This window comes from Aquarana catesbeiana, linkage group LG11 (genome assembly GCF_042186555.1).
Source record: "Aquarana catesbeiana isolate 2022-GZ linkage group LG11, ASM4218655v1, whole genome shotgun sequence".
In the NCBI taxonomy this organism is placed as follows: Eukaryota; Metazoa; Chordata; class Amphibia; order Anura; family Ranidae; genus Aquarana; species Aquarana catesbeiana.
The window spans coordinates 78,624,502-78,637,845 of record NC_133334.1 but is presented as its reverse complement, the minus strand read 5'-3'; the positions used below and the strand labels follow the sequence as shown (position 1 = coordinate 78,637,845).

The following is a 13,344-nucleotide window of genomic DNA, read 5'->3' as shown; positions in this document are numbered from 1 at the left end:
CTAAAAAAAAAAAAAAAAAAAAATCACACATAATGAAGTCGGACTTTACTGGCACAGAAAGAAGTACAAATGGTATCCTTTAAAATGTCACAAATTTATTATCAAAAATGACACCACTTTAGACCGAAAAAAGGTCATAAAAACATCTCTGTACATATTCATTTTTCTGCACTGCACTCACCTACTACAACATACTCTTGCAAAATTATTCTCAATTTAACCACAGTAATTATCTCATGTAGAGTCCTCATGGGTCAATGCAGTTTCCTATTGCTTCCTCAGGACATACAGAGGAGCAGTGATGACTAAATAGAAAAATATAAATGATATCATGTTACCACATACAATGCAACCTAACTTTAATAGAATGTTAACTTATTTGTATAGAAATTTTTCATGTGTCCAAATTATTATTTCACTGTATAATGGATAGCTGCCAATTTTTTCTAATATTATCCAAGATACCTTTTTGGATATTTATAAATATTTTAATATTTATTACAACTCCATATAAAATGTGTATGTGACTTGACTTAATGGGTAAAAAAAATTGCATTTACATAATTTTCATTCTTCTATCCAAAGTGGAGCTTCAGGCTCATTTTCACGTTCTGTTGCAAAAGGCCTATTACAGAACGAACACACACACACACACACACACACACACACACACACACACACACACACACACACACACACACACACACACACACACACACACACACACACACACACACACACACACACACACACACACCACACACACACACCACACACACACAACACACACACACACACACACGTCCGAGTACGTGTTGCAAAAGGCCTATTACAGAACGAACACACACACACACACACACACGTCCGAGTACGTACTTATCTCCCTTGCTCCCTCTTTCCTCTGCCTTCATGAATGAAAGAACTGAAATCCTACACATGAAAGTGTCAGGAAAGTCAGGCTGGAGAGGAAAGGGCTTGGATCAGGGATCTCCAAACTACAGCTCTCCAGCTGTTGCAGAACTACACCTCCCATGAGGCATTGTAAATCTGACATTCACAGACATGACTAGGCATGATGGGAATTGTAGTTCCTGAACAACCGGAGGGCCATAGTTTGGAAACCCCTGGCTTAGATGATGCAGGGTGTCCTCCACCAAAAGATGAGGTAGGTTCTATGTGATTTGCTACAGCTTCTGTTGCACACTGAGAGACACTGTGTGTAGTGAAATCCTAGTCATTTCAGTACAGGAAAAGGAGATTGTGCAAGACTTGAGGGAAGGCTGGAGCTCACCTTTTAAGCACCAGAAGCAGCATGTTCTGTGAAGTAATTGGATGGGGCCACCTGTTCATGTAGTCCCACAGCACATACAAGGAGCTATAGGTACAGCCTCGGAGTAAAACTAGTGGTGAAATGATTGGTTAAAAAGACAGTTTAATGTTTGAGCTCTGTGTATAATGCACACTAGTAAAAACTTATCACAAGTTCCTTTTACTAGACCCTGATCCAAAATGAGCCTCTACACCAGGGGTCTTTGATTTTAAAATTAAGAAGTGCAGTAAAATTATCTGACACAGATCCGAATCTCAGGTTTGCTCTATAGGACATGGCCTACCCTTCACATCATGGCCCCCTTTACATCAGTGCCATCAGTCTTCTCCCGCCTCACCTTTGCATCATAGTCCCTCACCTTAAATCCTTGTCCTTGGCTTTCCTTCCACATCAAAGCCACCCCCCTCCCTTCACATCATAGCTCCTTCTTTAAATTGGTGTCCTCAGTTCCCCTTACATGACAACCCCCCCCTTAACATCTGTTTCCTCCCTTTACATCAGTGTTTACAGTCCCTCTTGAGGGCTAGTTCACAGCTCGGTCACATAGAAGCACTGTCAACATTCCTGTGCGATTTAAATTTTTTTATTTTTTTTGCACATTTTATTTGAATGACAAAATTACGAGCCTTCCCTGCCTGCAGAACTCAGTGCAATATAAAATGGACAAGTTGGTTGTACTGAACTCTGATCAATGGATCAACTTCAGTACAACAGGGCTGCCCATACACGGATCAAAATCTTGCTGCCATCTATGGCCAGGTTCAGTGTTTATTATAGATCTCTGCTTTTGAACTGCTTCGATATTCCTGACCTGAACAGAGTTTTTCCTTAACCTTTTGGGATTCCTGGCAACAAATTACAAACTAGAGCATGACAAGTTGGCATAGGGGGAGGTTCCAGAGAAGGGGATAGGTAAATGGCTTGCTTGATGTGAATTAAATGTGTCCTGAAAAATTAGCCTAACGGAGAGCTTTTGCTTTCTGCTACACAGCTCTAAAAGTATGTGTCGTCATTTGCAGCATTTATTCTAGGTATGGTACTGCAATCTATTTTGATTCTAGATGTTGGTATATTTCAGGAATCTAGGAGAATAAGTTCTGCAAAAATGAAATTACTCTCTCGCCCCCGCCCCCCCCTCCCCAACACACATCCACACATTGCAGTTGAACTCTTTAGATGCTTCCAACAGCCAATGACTTCGCATTTTTCTTGGAAAATACTTTTCTTGCAGTCCATTGAGGGACACAGATCTCACCCCACTTTGCTTTTGATCATGCTCTCGGTACTGCTTTGCTGCTTGACTGCTGGTAGAAGGGGTCATCCTGAGCTGGGTTTTTTTTTTTTTTTTTTCCCTCTGTGGGTGCCGGTATAACTTGACAGTGGTTCCAAAAGTAAACTTTTTTTTTTACCTTTTTTAATACATTCCCTGCATTAAGATAAAATGATGTACCCCAAATCCTGTATTGATGCAGTCTTCTCTCCTTTCTCTCCTTGCTCTTACAAGCTTGGCTGAAAGCAGCAGGAGCCATTGCTGCTGTCAGTCAAGTGCTGAAAGCAAGGGTGGGGCTGAGCCGCACTGTGTGTCAATAGATGCACACATCCCGACGAACCCGCACATCTGCCTCCACAACAAGCGCTTGCTATGAGAGCAGACATGAGGGGGTGCAAAGATCGCTGGCGAGGGACCCCAGAAGATGTGGTTTGGGACTGTTCTGTGCACTACAACTTCACAGAACAGGTGACTATAACATGTTTGTTTAAAAAAAAAAAAACGGCCTTTACAGACACTTTAGTGACAACTAACTTTAGTGACAACTCCCTCAATGGATGCCAAGAACAGGGCCTTAACCAATTCCCGACCGCCGCACGACTATATACGTCTTAAGTTTGAACGGGGATATCCTTGTTATGGCAGCAGCTAGCTGCCATAACCCCGGTATCCCCGTTTTCGTGCGGCGGCCGGCTTTCAGATAAAAGTGGTCCCTGCGGCGGATTCGCTGCGAGATCACTTTTATCGGTGGCGGGAGAGGGGCCCCCCCCTCCCGCCGCGATCCGGTGCCCTCCGCCGCTTACCGGAGCCGTCGGTAGCGGCGGAGGCGATCGCGTCCTCTTCCGTGGTTTGTCTGGAGACAAGTGAGGCCAAGATGGCGCTCACTCGTCTCCATGACACTGCTGGGCGGAAGCGACGTCAAAACGTCACTTCCGTCCACGCCTCTTAAAGGCATATTTTTTTCAAATGTCATTTTTCTAAATGACTTTTTTTTTTTTTATTATTGCATTTTAGTGTAAATATGAGATCTGAGGTCTTTTTGACCCCAGATCTCATATTTAAGAGGTCCTGCCATGCTTTTTTTTATTACAAGGGATGTTTACATTCCTTGTAATAGGAATAAAAGTGACACAATTTTTTTTTTTTTTTTTTTTTTTAAACAGTGTAAAAATAAATAAAATATTGTAAAATAAATAATAAAAAAAAATTTTTAAAACCCCCCCCCGTCCCGACGAGCTCGCATGCAGAAGCGAACGCATACGCGAGTAGCGCCCGCATATGAAAACGGTGGTCAAACCACACATGTGAGGTATCGCCGCGACCGGTAGAGCGAGAGCAATAATTCTAGCCCTAGACCTCCTCTGTAGCGCAAAATATGCAACCTGTAGAATTTTTTTAACCGTCGCCTGTGGAGATTTTTGAGGGTAAAAGTTTGACGCCATTCCACGAGCGGGCGCAATTTTCAAGCATGACATGTTAGGTATCAATTTACTTGGCGTAACATTATATTTCACAATATAAAAAAAAAATTGGGATAACTTTACTGTTTTTTATTTTTTTTTTTATTCAAAAAAGTGAATTTTTTCCAAAAAAAGTGCGCTTATAAGACCGCTGCGCAAATACGGTGCAAAAAAAAGTATTGCAATGACCGCCATTGTATTCTCTAGGGTGTTAGAAGAAAAACCATATATAATGTTTGGGGGTTCTAAGTAATTTTCTAGCAGAAAAACCTGTTTTAAACATGTAAACACCTAAAATCCAAAATGAGGCTGGTCCTTAAGTGGTTAAAGCGGGAGTCCGGCGAACCCCCAATCCCCCACCCCCCCCCCTTTTTTTTTTTTTTTTTTGTCATTGAGACACTTTGCTAACCCCAAAATAATACTCAGTTTGGGTGTAATATTCCGCCTGTCTGTTTTGGTACTGAAGAATAACTTAAAAAATGTGATGCTGGCTGTTTCCATCTTGCTTGTGGGCATGTGAAGCCCACAAGCATTGATTTCCTGGATGCGGGGAATGCTGTTCATTCACAGCTTGTTCACATGCATGATCATTGTTTCCGCGCTGAATCTTGGGAAGCCTGACACTAAGCTCCCAGGAGACAGTGCAGCGCCAGGGAAAGGCAATAAACGCGCCTACTCCCATGGGAGGAGAGACCGGAAGTGCCACAATAAAGTACAATATAAAGGTAATTACAGCGATAAAAAAAAATTTCGTACGGCATTTGAACATCTATGCAATTAACTGAAGGGGGTAAGATTAGGTTAAAAATTTGACTGGAACCCCGCTTTAATGGTGATAATAGAAGCCTTACATATATTAATTGCACAAGTTTCCTTTACAATCTCTTGCATATAATAGTGTAACCCCTAAAAACTTGATAAAATTCCCTAATGCATAAATATAACAAACCTTATCAATAAAAAGAGCAAAAGCTTTATACAGGATGATTAAGCAGGACACTATTCATCATAAACTAAAGCTCAACAAATGTCCCAGCCATCTGCATCAAACGCCCCAAATTCTTTTTTTGAGGGCTAAAACTATAGTTGAGTTTTTTGCTTTACCATCTGTCTTGGGGAGCTTTTCCTGTCCCATAAGACTCAAAGTAAGAGTATCTTTTCATTTTGAGAGGGAAATCCCTTCTTCGATATTGTGCACCCCTGTTGGAAGCTTTCTCCTCTCTTCCTGTTCTTGTAGCAGCTCAATGTTGGATTTACCCCCCCCCCCTTTTTTTTTTTTTTTTTTTTTTATTTATTCCCGATGGCCTCTGTGATCATGAACATTAGGGCCCATTCACAGTAATGTACAGTTAGGGCTAATGTACACGGGACGCTGAGGCAACCTTCTGAGCGATTTTTTTTTTTTTTTTTTTTGACAGCTTGAAACCGACAAAAAATGCCCATTTAGCTGCGTTTACATTTTGCGTCTAGGAGCGTTTATTTAAGATAACATCATGAGACCCTCCCAAAGCCCAAAAACTGCATTTAACTATTTCAGCCATTCTGTGAGACCAGAGTCGCAGCAGCGTACTTGTATCTACCTCAATTTCTGTGCTTTTACTATGGATCCCATAATGCGCATATGTGAGGAAATGCTCCTGACGTTGCTGTTGATGAGGCTGGAAAGGCGTCGGAAATTGCATGCGAGGGCCAGAGTTCGTGACTACTGGGCTCAGCCATTGCGCAGCGCATGGCCGTAGGATATATTTCCAATATATATGTACAGCAATGCTAATATTGGATTGGATCATGGGCTCATTAGATTTTTAGGTTTTATTTTTTTTTTTTTCATCATTTTGCTATAATTTTTTTAAGTTTTGTAATGTAAAAAAAGACACCTTTTTAAAAACGCTTCTAAACTAAAATACGGCTAAATACAGGTACCGCGCTTAGATGCCTTTGGCGTCTGAAACGTTGGAAACTTCGTTGTCTGAACTCATTTTTTGCCTTCAAAGAAAAGCCTTTAAACGCAACTGCCTAAAAACGACATTAAACAAACCTGTGTACATATGCACGTAAGATAACATTGGAGTTCAGGGGTAGCTGAAAAAAGCAGCCAACTGCCTCTGAACGTCCGTTTACCAGCAGCAGCAGTGTACATGAGGCCTTAACTGCAATGATCACCACTGCAGGCGCTAACCTGCAAAGCTAAATAGTCTATTCAGACAGAGGTCAGCAAGAGGTTTCCCACAACTTTATAACAATAGTTTTCTGTGTGTCCTGTTCAGACCAGAATCCTGGGTTAGGTAGGCCATACACTGTTCGAATCTTTGCCGGTTCGGCAGGGACTGGCCAAGATTCGAAACAGTGTATGGGCAGGCTGAATGTACCAAGTTGATCGATCAACTTTGGTACAACCAGCATGCTAAGTTTTTTTTACCTGGGATTATTGCTAGCGGCTGCTACAGCCACTAGCATTAGTCACTGTCTTTTCCTGCATCAACACTGTGTTCCTGTGGTTGCAGGAAAGAAATTTTGCTCTGTGTATGGCTGGCCTTAAGCCCCATTCACATGGGGCGGATTTTGTTCGATCAGCAGGGGATCAGTTAAGATTCCCTGCTGATGGGAGCAGAAGGGGCGAATGACATGTCCGTGTTTGCTCAGTTTCTGGGCGACCAGAAGTAAATGGACTTCGCTGTCTGTTTCACATCCAATTACCCTCTGATCTGATCCGCCTGAACGGAAAAGGACAGATCCCCCTAACTTTTAATTCTTCTTCTTTTCAGCAGACCGGATCGGACCCTGAAGTAGGCAGGTGTAAACAGACACAAATGCAAGGACCTTCCGATCAAGTGCACCTGGAAAACTGACAGGCAGTCCTGATCAGATTGCCTGTGTGATATGGGGGGGGGGGGCTTGCACTGCCTTCTAGGGCTGTGCGATTTATTATGCAACATATTTGCATAACATTGGTTTGCTTTGCATGGTCCAGCATTTTACTGCACAGCGCACTGTGCTGCTATGCAATGAAATGAATGCAGTGGTACTTTTTTACATAGCATAGAAGTTCTGTCAAAAGAAAAGGATCCACTTCATGCAATGAATGTGCATCGTGCTGCCCCATGGCTCTTCAGATTAAAGTGGTTGTAAACCTAGTTGCACCACTTTTTCCTACAGGTAAGCCTACGAGGCTTACCCGTAGGTACTGAAAATATCTCCTAAACCTGCACGGTTTAGGAGATCTTTATCATATACGCTTGCGCTGACGTCATCTGAAGAAAGGGCACGTGCCGTGACCAGCGGCTCCAGCGCACATGCGTGGGAGTGACGTCACGAGACTTCAGCCAGTCAGAGCTGGAGTCCACAGTCCCGGAAGGAAGAGGATCAAAGATGGATGCGGCCTTCGTTTTGCAGGTAAGTGCAACATAATTGGGTAGTATGCGACACATACTAGCAAATTATGCTTTTACTTTCCAGGGGAAAAAAGGGAAAGTTAAACCCATCAGGAGGGTTTACTTCCTCTTTAAAATGCTGTGCGGGCAAGTGTGTTTTGGTCTTCAGGACAGTGCTAATGGTCCTTTTTTAGAGTGAATCTCTGGTGCATTGTAGTGCACTGCATAGTAATGCGTTTCTGAGCAGCACAATGCACCTCACCACTTGTAACACACTGTGATACATAGTTGAATGGACTGTCCTTTTTTTTTTTTTTTTTTTTTTTTTTCTGACCTAAAAAAAATGTAAATAGAAAAAAAGGAAACTTTGTGTTGTAACAACTCTTCACAGTGCACACCCCAGCGGGCATGCGCTATGCACAGCATAACATGGCTGCTAGATTAAACAAGCCCCTAATTTTTATTTTAAATAGCGTACTGGGAAAAGGATATATTTCTAGGCTCACGCATGTAGGTGAAAATAAGTATCTAAAGTGCCCCCTGCGCTGCAGGCTAAACCCCCTCATAATACAAAACCTTGTTGTGGAGGCTTGCCACATCACATTGAGCATATGACTGAAGGGGCAAAGTAATTTTGTTTGTGTTTTTTTTTTGTTTTTTTTTGTTTTTTTTTTTTTCCCTTTTTCACATTCAACCCCCTGGTTGAATAAAGAAAAAAAAAAGGGGGGGGATAATCTATGGGCTGCCTTAAGCTGTACATACACGGTTCGAATCTGAGGTTCTAACCATGTATGGGCAAGCTAAATGTACCCAAGTTGATTGGTCAATTTGGGTACAACCAGCCTCATGGGTTTTTACATGCAATGATTGCTAGCGGCTGGCTCTGGGAAGGATTCCCCTGTCAACACTGTCTATTGATGGGGTAATCAAGCAAATCTTTTTCCTGCAACTGAGTCTGGCCTTAATGTGAACATTCTGCAGTTATACCAGCTCCTGCTTTTTAGTATGTGTGTGTGTGTGTATATGTGTGTGTGCGTATATGTATGTGTGTGTATATATATATATATGTGTGTGTGTGTGTGTGTGTGTGTGTATATATGTATATATATATATATATATATATATATATATATATATATATATATATATATATATATATATATATATATATATATATATATATATATAGTGTGTGTGTGTAAATATATTATAAAAAAAGCTGGGTATACACCTACTGAAATTAGGCCAGGTCAGTCAGCAGGATCTGGACAAATTTTGGTACGCTCTGTTCAACAGAAATTACTTTCTTCTGTCAAATGGTCCTGCTGGAAAACCAGTGTTCCATCAGCTTATGAATTCAGTGGCTGCAGTGCTGATCCGTGTATTCAGACAGTAAGGGGATTATCCCTCGCTGTTGAAATACAATAGCGCAGCGGGGGAGATCCTGCACCCACCTTGCTTGTGTAGATTCAGGGATCTGAGTTTTTTTTTTTTTGTTCAACCCACTAGCTGAACAAAAATAACTAAGCGTGTATACAATGCTTTACATGTTTAGCTGCTATCTGACCCAATTTGGGGTACGTGGAAGCCTGTGTAGGGAAGTTACATTTTTAGGGGCAGACTTGAAAAAAATCGATCCATTTACTTAAATTTGGCAGATTAAAGATTAGTAAAATATAAACCATGAAACCCATCTTTGCCTGTTTGCCCTTTCTACATGTTTGAATACATAAACAGCAGCAGTTTAAAGGCACACAACCTGCTGTGTTTTTGCCCTTAACAAAAGGATAATCGTCATAAAGCTACCATGTGGCTTTACCTGTTTTGTGGCAATCCTGATGATTTGATGAATTGTGGGTTGTTGAAAAAAATCATCCTCTCCCCTCCAGCTGCCTTGATGAAAATAAAATGAAGCACTCCTGTCCACCCTCCTGCTTTTACACGTGTTTTGTTTCTCCCCCCCCCCCCCCCCCCTTATCAAATGGCCTTGGGCATTTCCTTGATTCTGTAGATTGCAGAGTTGGTGTGTGACAATCTGTTGTACTCCAAACCCCCCCCCCCCATCTGTTTACTTAAGTCCACCTATGCTTGGAATGTTTATATTTGGAGACTTTTGTTCAATGAGTGTGGTTTGGAATGTTTGCCTAATCATGCTAAAGGTGGTCAGTCCATTTTACAGATGTTTGTTTTACTGTTGTCGATCAAATCAAGACTAGAGCTGGTCATAGATGGATCGAATAACAGCCGATTCCTGCTGAACTGGCCAGATTTTGTACTGTCTATCCGTCTGGCTTTGATTTCAAGCATTGATTGGGATTATCAAGCTGCTTCTGCTGTGTAAGATGGAGGTTATCAGAACCTCAGGCAGTCATAAGCTCTCAAAGGTCAAAGTACTTGCATATATATTATTATATATATACACCTCTGTTAAGAATTGCAGGAAGTACTGCTGCACAGGTCACTTTTGGTTTGAAGACAACCAGATCATTTCCCCACCTGCTGGTCTTCTGGTTGTGTGTGTGCGTGCTTCTCAAATGGTATACCTGTGGTACATAAATTCAAGGGTTGTGTCGGGGCTGCATTGGTTGGGAATTGCTGGGATACTTGCCAAACATCAAGATGCTCTGAAATGTCATTGATTCCCAGGTTTGTCAGTCATGCATGAACAGGCGGACATCATCTCACCTGTTCTCATAGATTGACAATAGATGGATTGCCCTCAAAATAGCGTATTTAGAATGCGTATGATGTAAGTGTGTTTAAACCTTTTTCTTATTTCATATTTTTCTGTGTTTGTCTGATGGTAGCCATAGACATAAAGAACTCTGCCAAGTCTATCAGACATCTTGCATCGATGATTAACTTATTATTATTATTATTATTATACAGGATTTATATAGTGCCGACAGTTTACGCAGCGCTTTACAACATTAGGGCAGACAATACAAGTACAATACAATTCAAAACAGGAGGAATCAGAGGGCCCTGCTCGTTAGAGCTTACAATCTAGGACTTATGCACGCTGTACAACTTTTTCAGACTCGTAAATGTAATTAGTGTGTGTGTTTTGTTTTTTTTTGTTTTTTTTTGTTTTTTGTTTTTTGTTTTTTTTTTTTCACATTTTAGCTGTGTTTATTCTGGAAAGAGACCCATATGGCACGTTCACCCAAAGCACAGAAACCTGCATTGTTATGCACTTAAAAAATCAGGTCTCTACAAGGGCACGCAGAAAACCATTTTCTTAATTGTAAATCACAGGACTCAGAGTTGATTCTTAGACCCCATACACACTTAGATTTTCTGCAGATTTTTGTCTTCAGATTTATCCAAACCATGTAATATGAGGTGAAACCTTAAGAGTTTCAATTTGTATGCAATTAGGCAGGCCCTTGCAATACATGATTTTGGTAAATCTGAAGACAAAAATCTGCAGGAAAAATATAAGTGTGCATGAGGTATTGGACCATTGGGTTATTCTCCAACTTCTGATAATTTGACTAAGCCCAGGGCTTGACCCCACCCACTTCCTGCTCTGCAGAGAGCGGCCCATCATAGGCTGACCCTGACAAAAGTTACATTACATGAAAGTTAACTTTGTCCTGCTGCTGAGCCTCCGTTTTAAGAGCAACTGCAGTTGTTTGGATCGGTTCCTAAGGATTTTAGTGTTCCTAAAGGAACTGTACCTGAACACTGGCGTAAAGAATGGGGACAGCCTGTAAGCTACGGCTTGTACTGGATCCTGGGACAAGCGCTCACATTGGCAGGAGGTTGCATCACATGAGTTAGCTGGAGGGGTGCTATATAGGTCTAGGTCCATGGTCTGCTACAACAAAGCCCGGTTCCTGAAGACCCTGTGGGGGTATACCTAACCTGGAGAGGTGTAGATTGAGCCCGTAAGGCTCTGCTGCCTTCAGAGTAAGTTGTTCCTACCTGGGATCCTTCATGTTCCTGACATTTTTGTGAGGAACATTGTTAAGGTTAGTGTGTCGTTTTTTTTTTTTTTTTTTTTTTTTTTTATTGCTCCCTTTGCCTGGGAGGGGTCAGTTAGGTGACATTGCTGGAGGGCGCTGTACTGTGCAAAACTCCATTGGGCCTTGTCTCTGACAGTTTTGTAAACTGTTTAGGAGCTGGGCATGTGCCTAGCCTGTGGTACTTGAGGTCAACAATGGTCTTCGGAGATGTGTCCCTGCTTACCTAATGTCCCTTTTTGAACTGGGAACCAATTGGACAAGATGTACTCCAAGGCAACTGCGCTAACTTTGCATTTTCCTTCCCACCCCTACTACGGTTGGTGAAGGAGAAGTAAAGGTCACAGGAAGCAAACACCTCTGATACATAAGAATCCCTTGGGGAGCACACTTCAGCCTCCAGCAAATCCCAGACACAAAGGTCCATAGTGAGCTTGTTTTAAGTTTGTGGTTCTGCCAGAACCTTTCAGGACCTCAGACGATTGGGTAAGGATCGTGGAAAGCGCCCAAACTGTCAATTCTTCACCATGCATCCTAGCATTGAGATTCTGTGCAAGAACTTGGGCCCATCTGGATAGGGTTTGTGCCTCCAAGTTGTTTGCCAAACATTATCTGATAAAAGACCGCTTATGCAAAAAGTGGACTTATTTGAATAAGGCTTATAGTCCCAGTGTTTAAGGACCTGACAGACAAAATGTTTGAAACCATCTTGAAGGTGGTTGTGCAACTCTCCTTTGTATTCATGGTTTCTCAAGCTTTGCTGGTCAGAGCTAAGCACATAACAAAAGGACCTGGGACCTGAAAATGTTGTTTCACTAGACGGCCCATAGAGCTTTCTCCAAGCCTTATGCTTTAGTGGGCATGAGCCAACCATACACGTTTGAATCTTCCTGCTTAACTGAGCGAGACATGTTTGGTCAGGCTGAATGTACCCATGTTGATCAACTTGGCCAGAGTTCACATGCAATTATTGCTAGCAGCTAGCAATGAACTATGTGTTGTCCCAGCAGGGACGGCTCCCTCCCTGGGAGAACGTAGATGGGCTCCACGAGGGATTCCCCTTTCAACACTGTCTGTATTTGATGGGGGAATGGACCTGTGGTTGCAGGAAAGAACATTTCTAAATTTATGGCTGTACTTAGACTCTCCAAGAACCCTCTTGTCTGGGACTTGATAGTCCTTATGAGCCTTGTACTATGGCTAAAATGCTGGTCAGCAGCACTCCTCTGCAAGAAGCAGTTTAATTGTATGTCTTTAGAGGGCAAACGCATCTTAGGCAATGCCTTGGCTACATTATTCTAAATGCTTATGGGAGGAAAAAGCACTCTTACTACTGAAGAAGCTACAGAAGCCTGTGAAGCAAAACCAGTGTTTGGGTTCAAAAAACTCCTTTCACAACTTGGGAGCCAAGCTGAAGCCATTCAAAAGAAATTTTGGAACCCCCAAGCCCTGTAGGCAGCAAAGCTTCTGAATGGAGGGCATCCTCACTTCTACAAATGGATGTCTAACAGCCTTTGCAGTTAAGTAGACCCAAGATGGCTCTGGGTTCAAAATGGTGTGTCCAGAGACTACAAGCATTAGAGTTTCAGGTCTCCCCTCCTTCACACGCCAGCCCTGTTTACAGTGTACGTTTCAGGTGTTAAAAATTGCCAAGTGGACTTTAAGCCGCAAACGGCTGGTTCCTCCTCCACCTGGAGTTTTTTCACTCTTGTCTCCAGTGGGTGACACCAAACACTTTCTGGCATCCAGGTTCAACTACAAACTGGATAGGCTTGTGTTCAGGTTGATGTTCAGGCCTCAATAGAGCCTGGCCGTGGTCGGTAGGTCCTCCAGGTGGCCCTGGATTGAATTTTAGTACCTAATTTTGTTGCTTTTTATATTCTTGATGCGTCCACTATTTATTTTGCTGTTGCTGATGTCTCAGGGGTCTAAGAATTAACTTGTG

General features: G+C 42.2%; 1 protein-coding gene across 6 annotated transcripts in view; it reads left to right on the top strand.

Moving 5' to 3' along the window:
- The window catches only part of PPP6R3 (protein phosphatase 6 regulatory subunit 3), a 145,430-nt gene that overhangs the window by 102,505 nt on the left and 29,581 nt on the right, over positions 1-13,344 (top strand). The gene's annotated exons all lie outside the window — the stretch shown is intronic.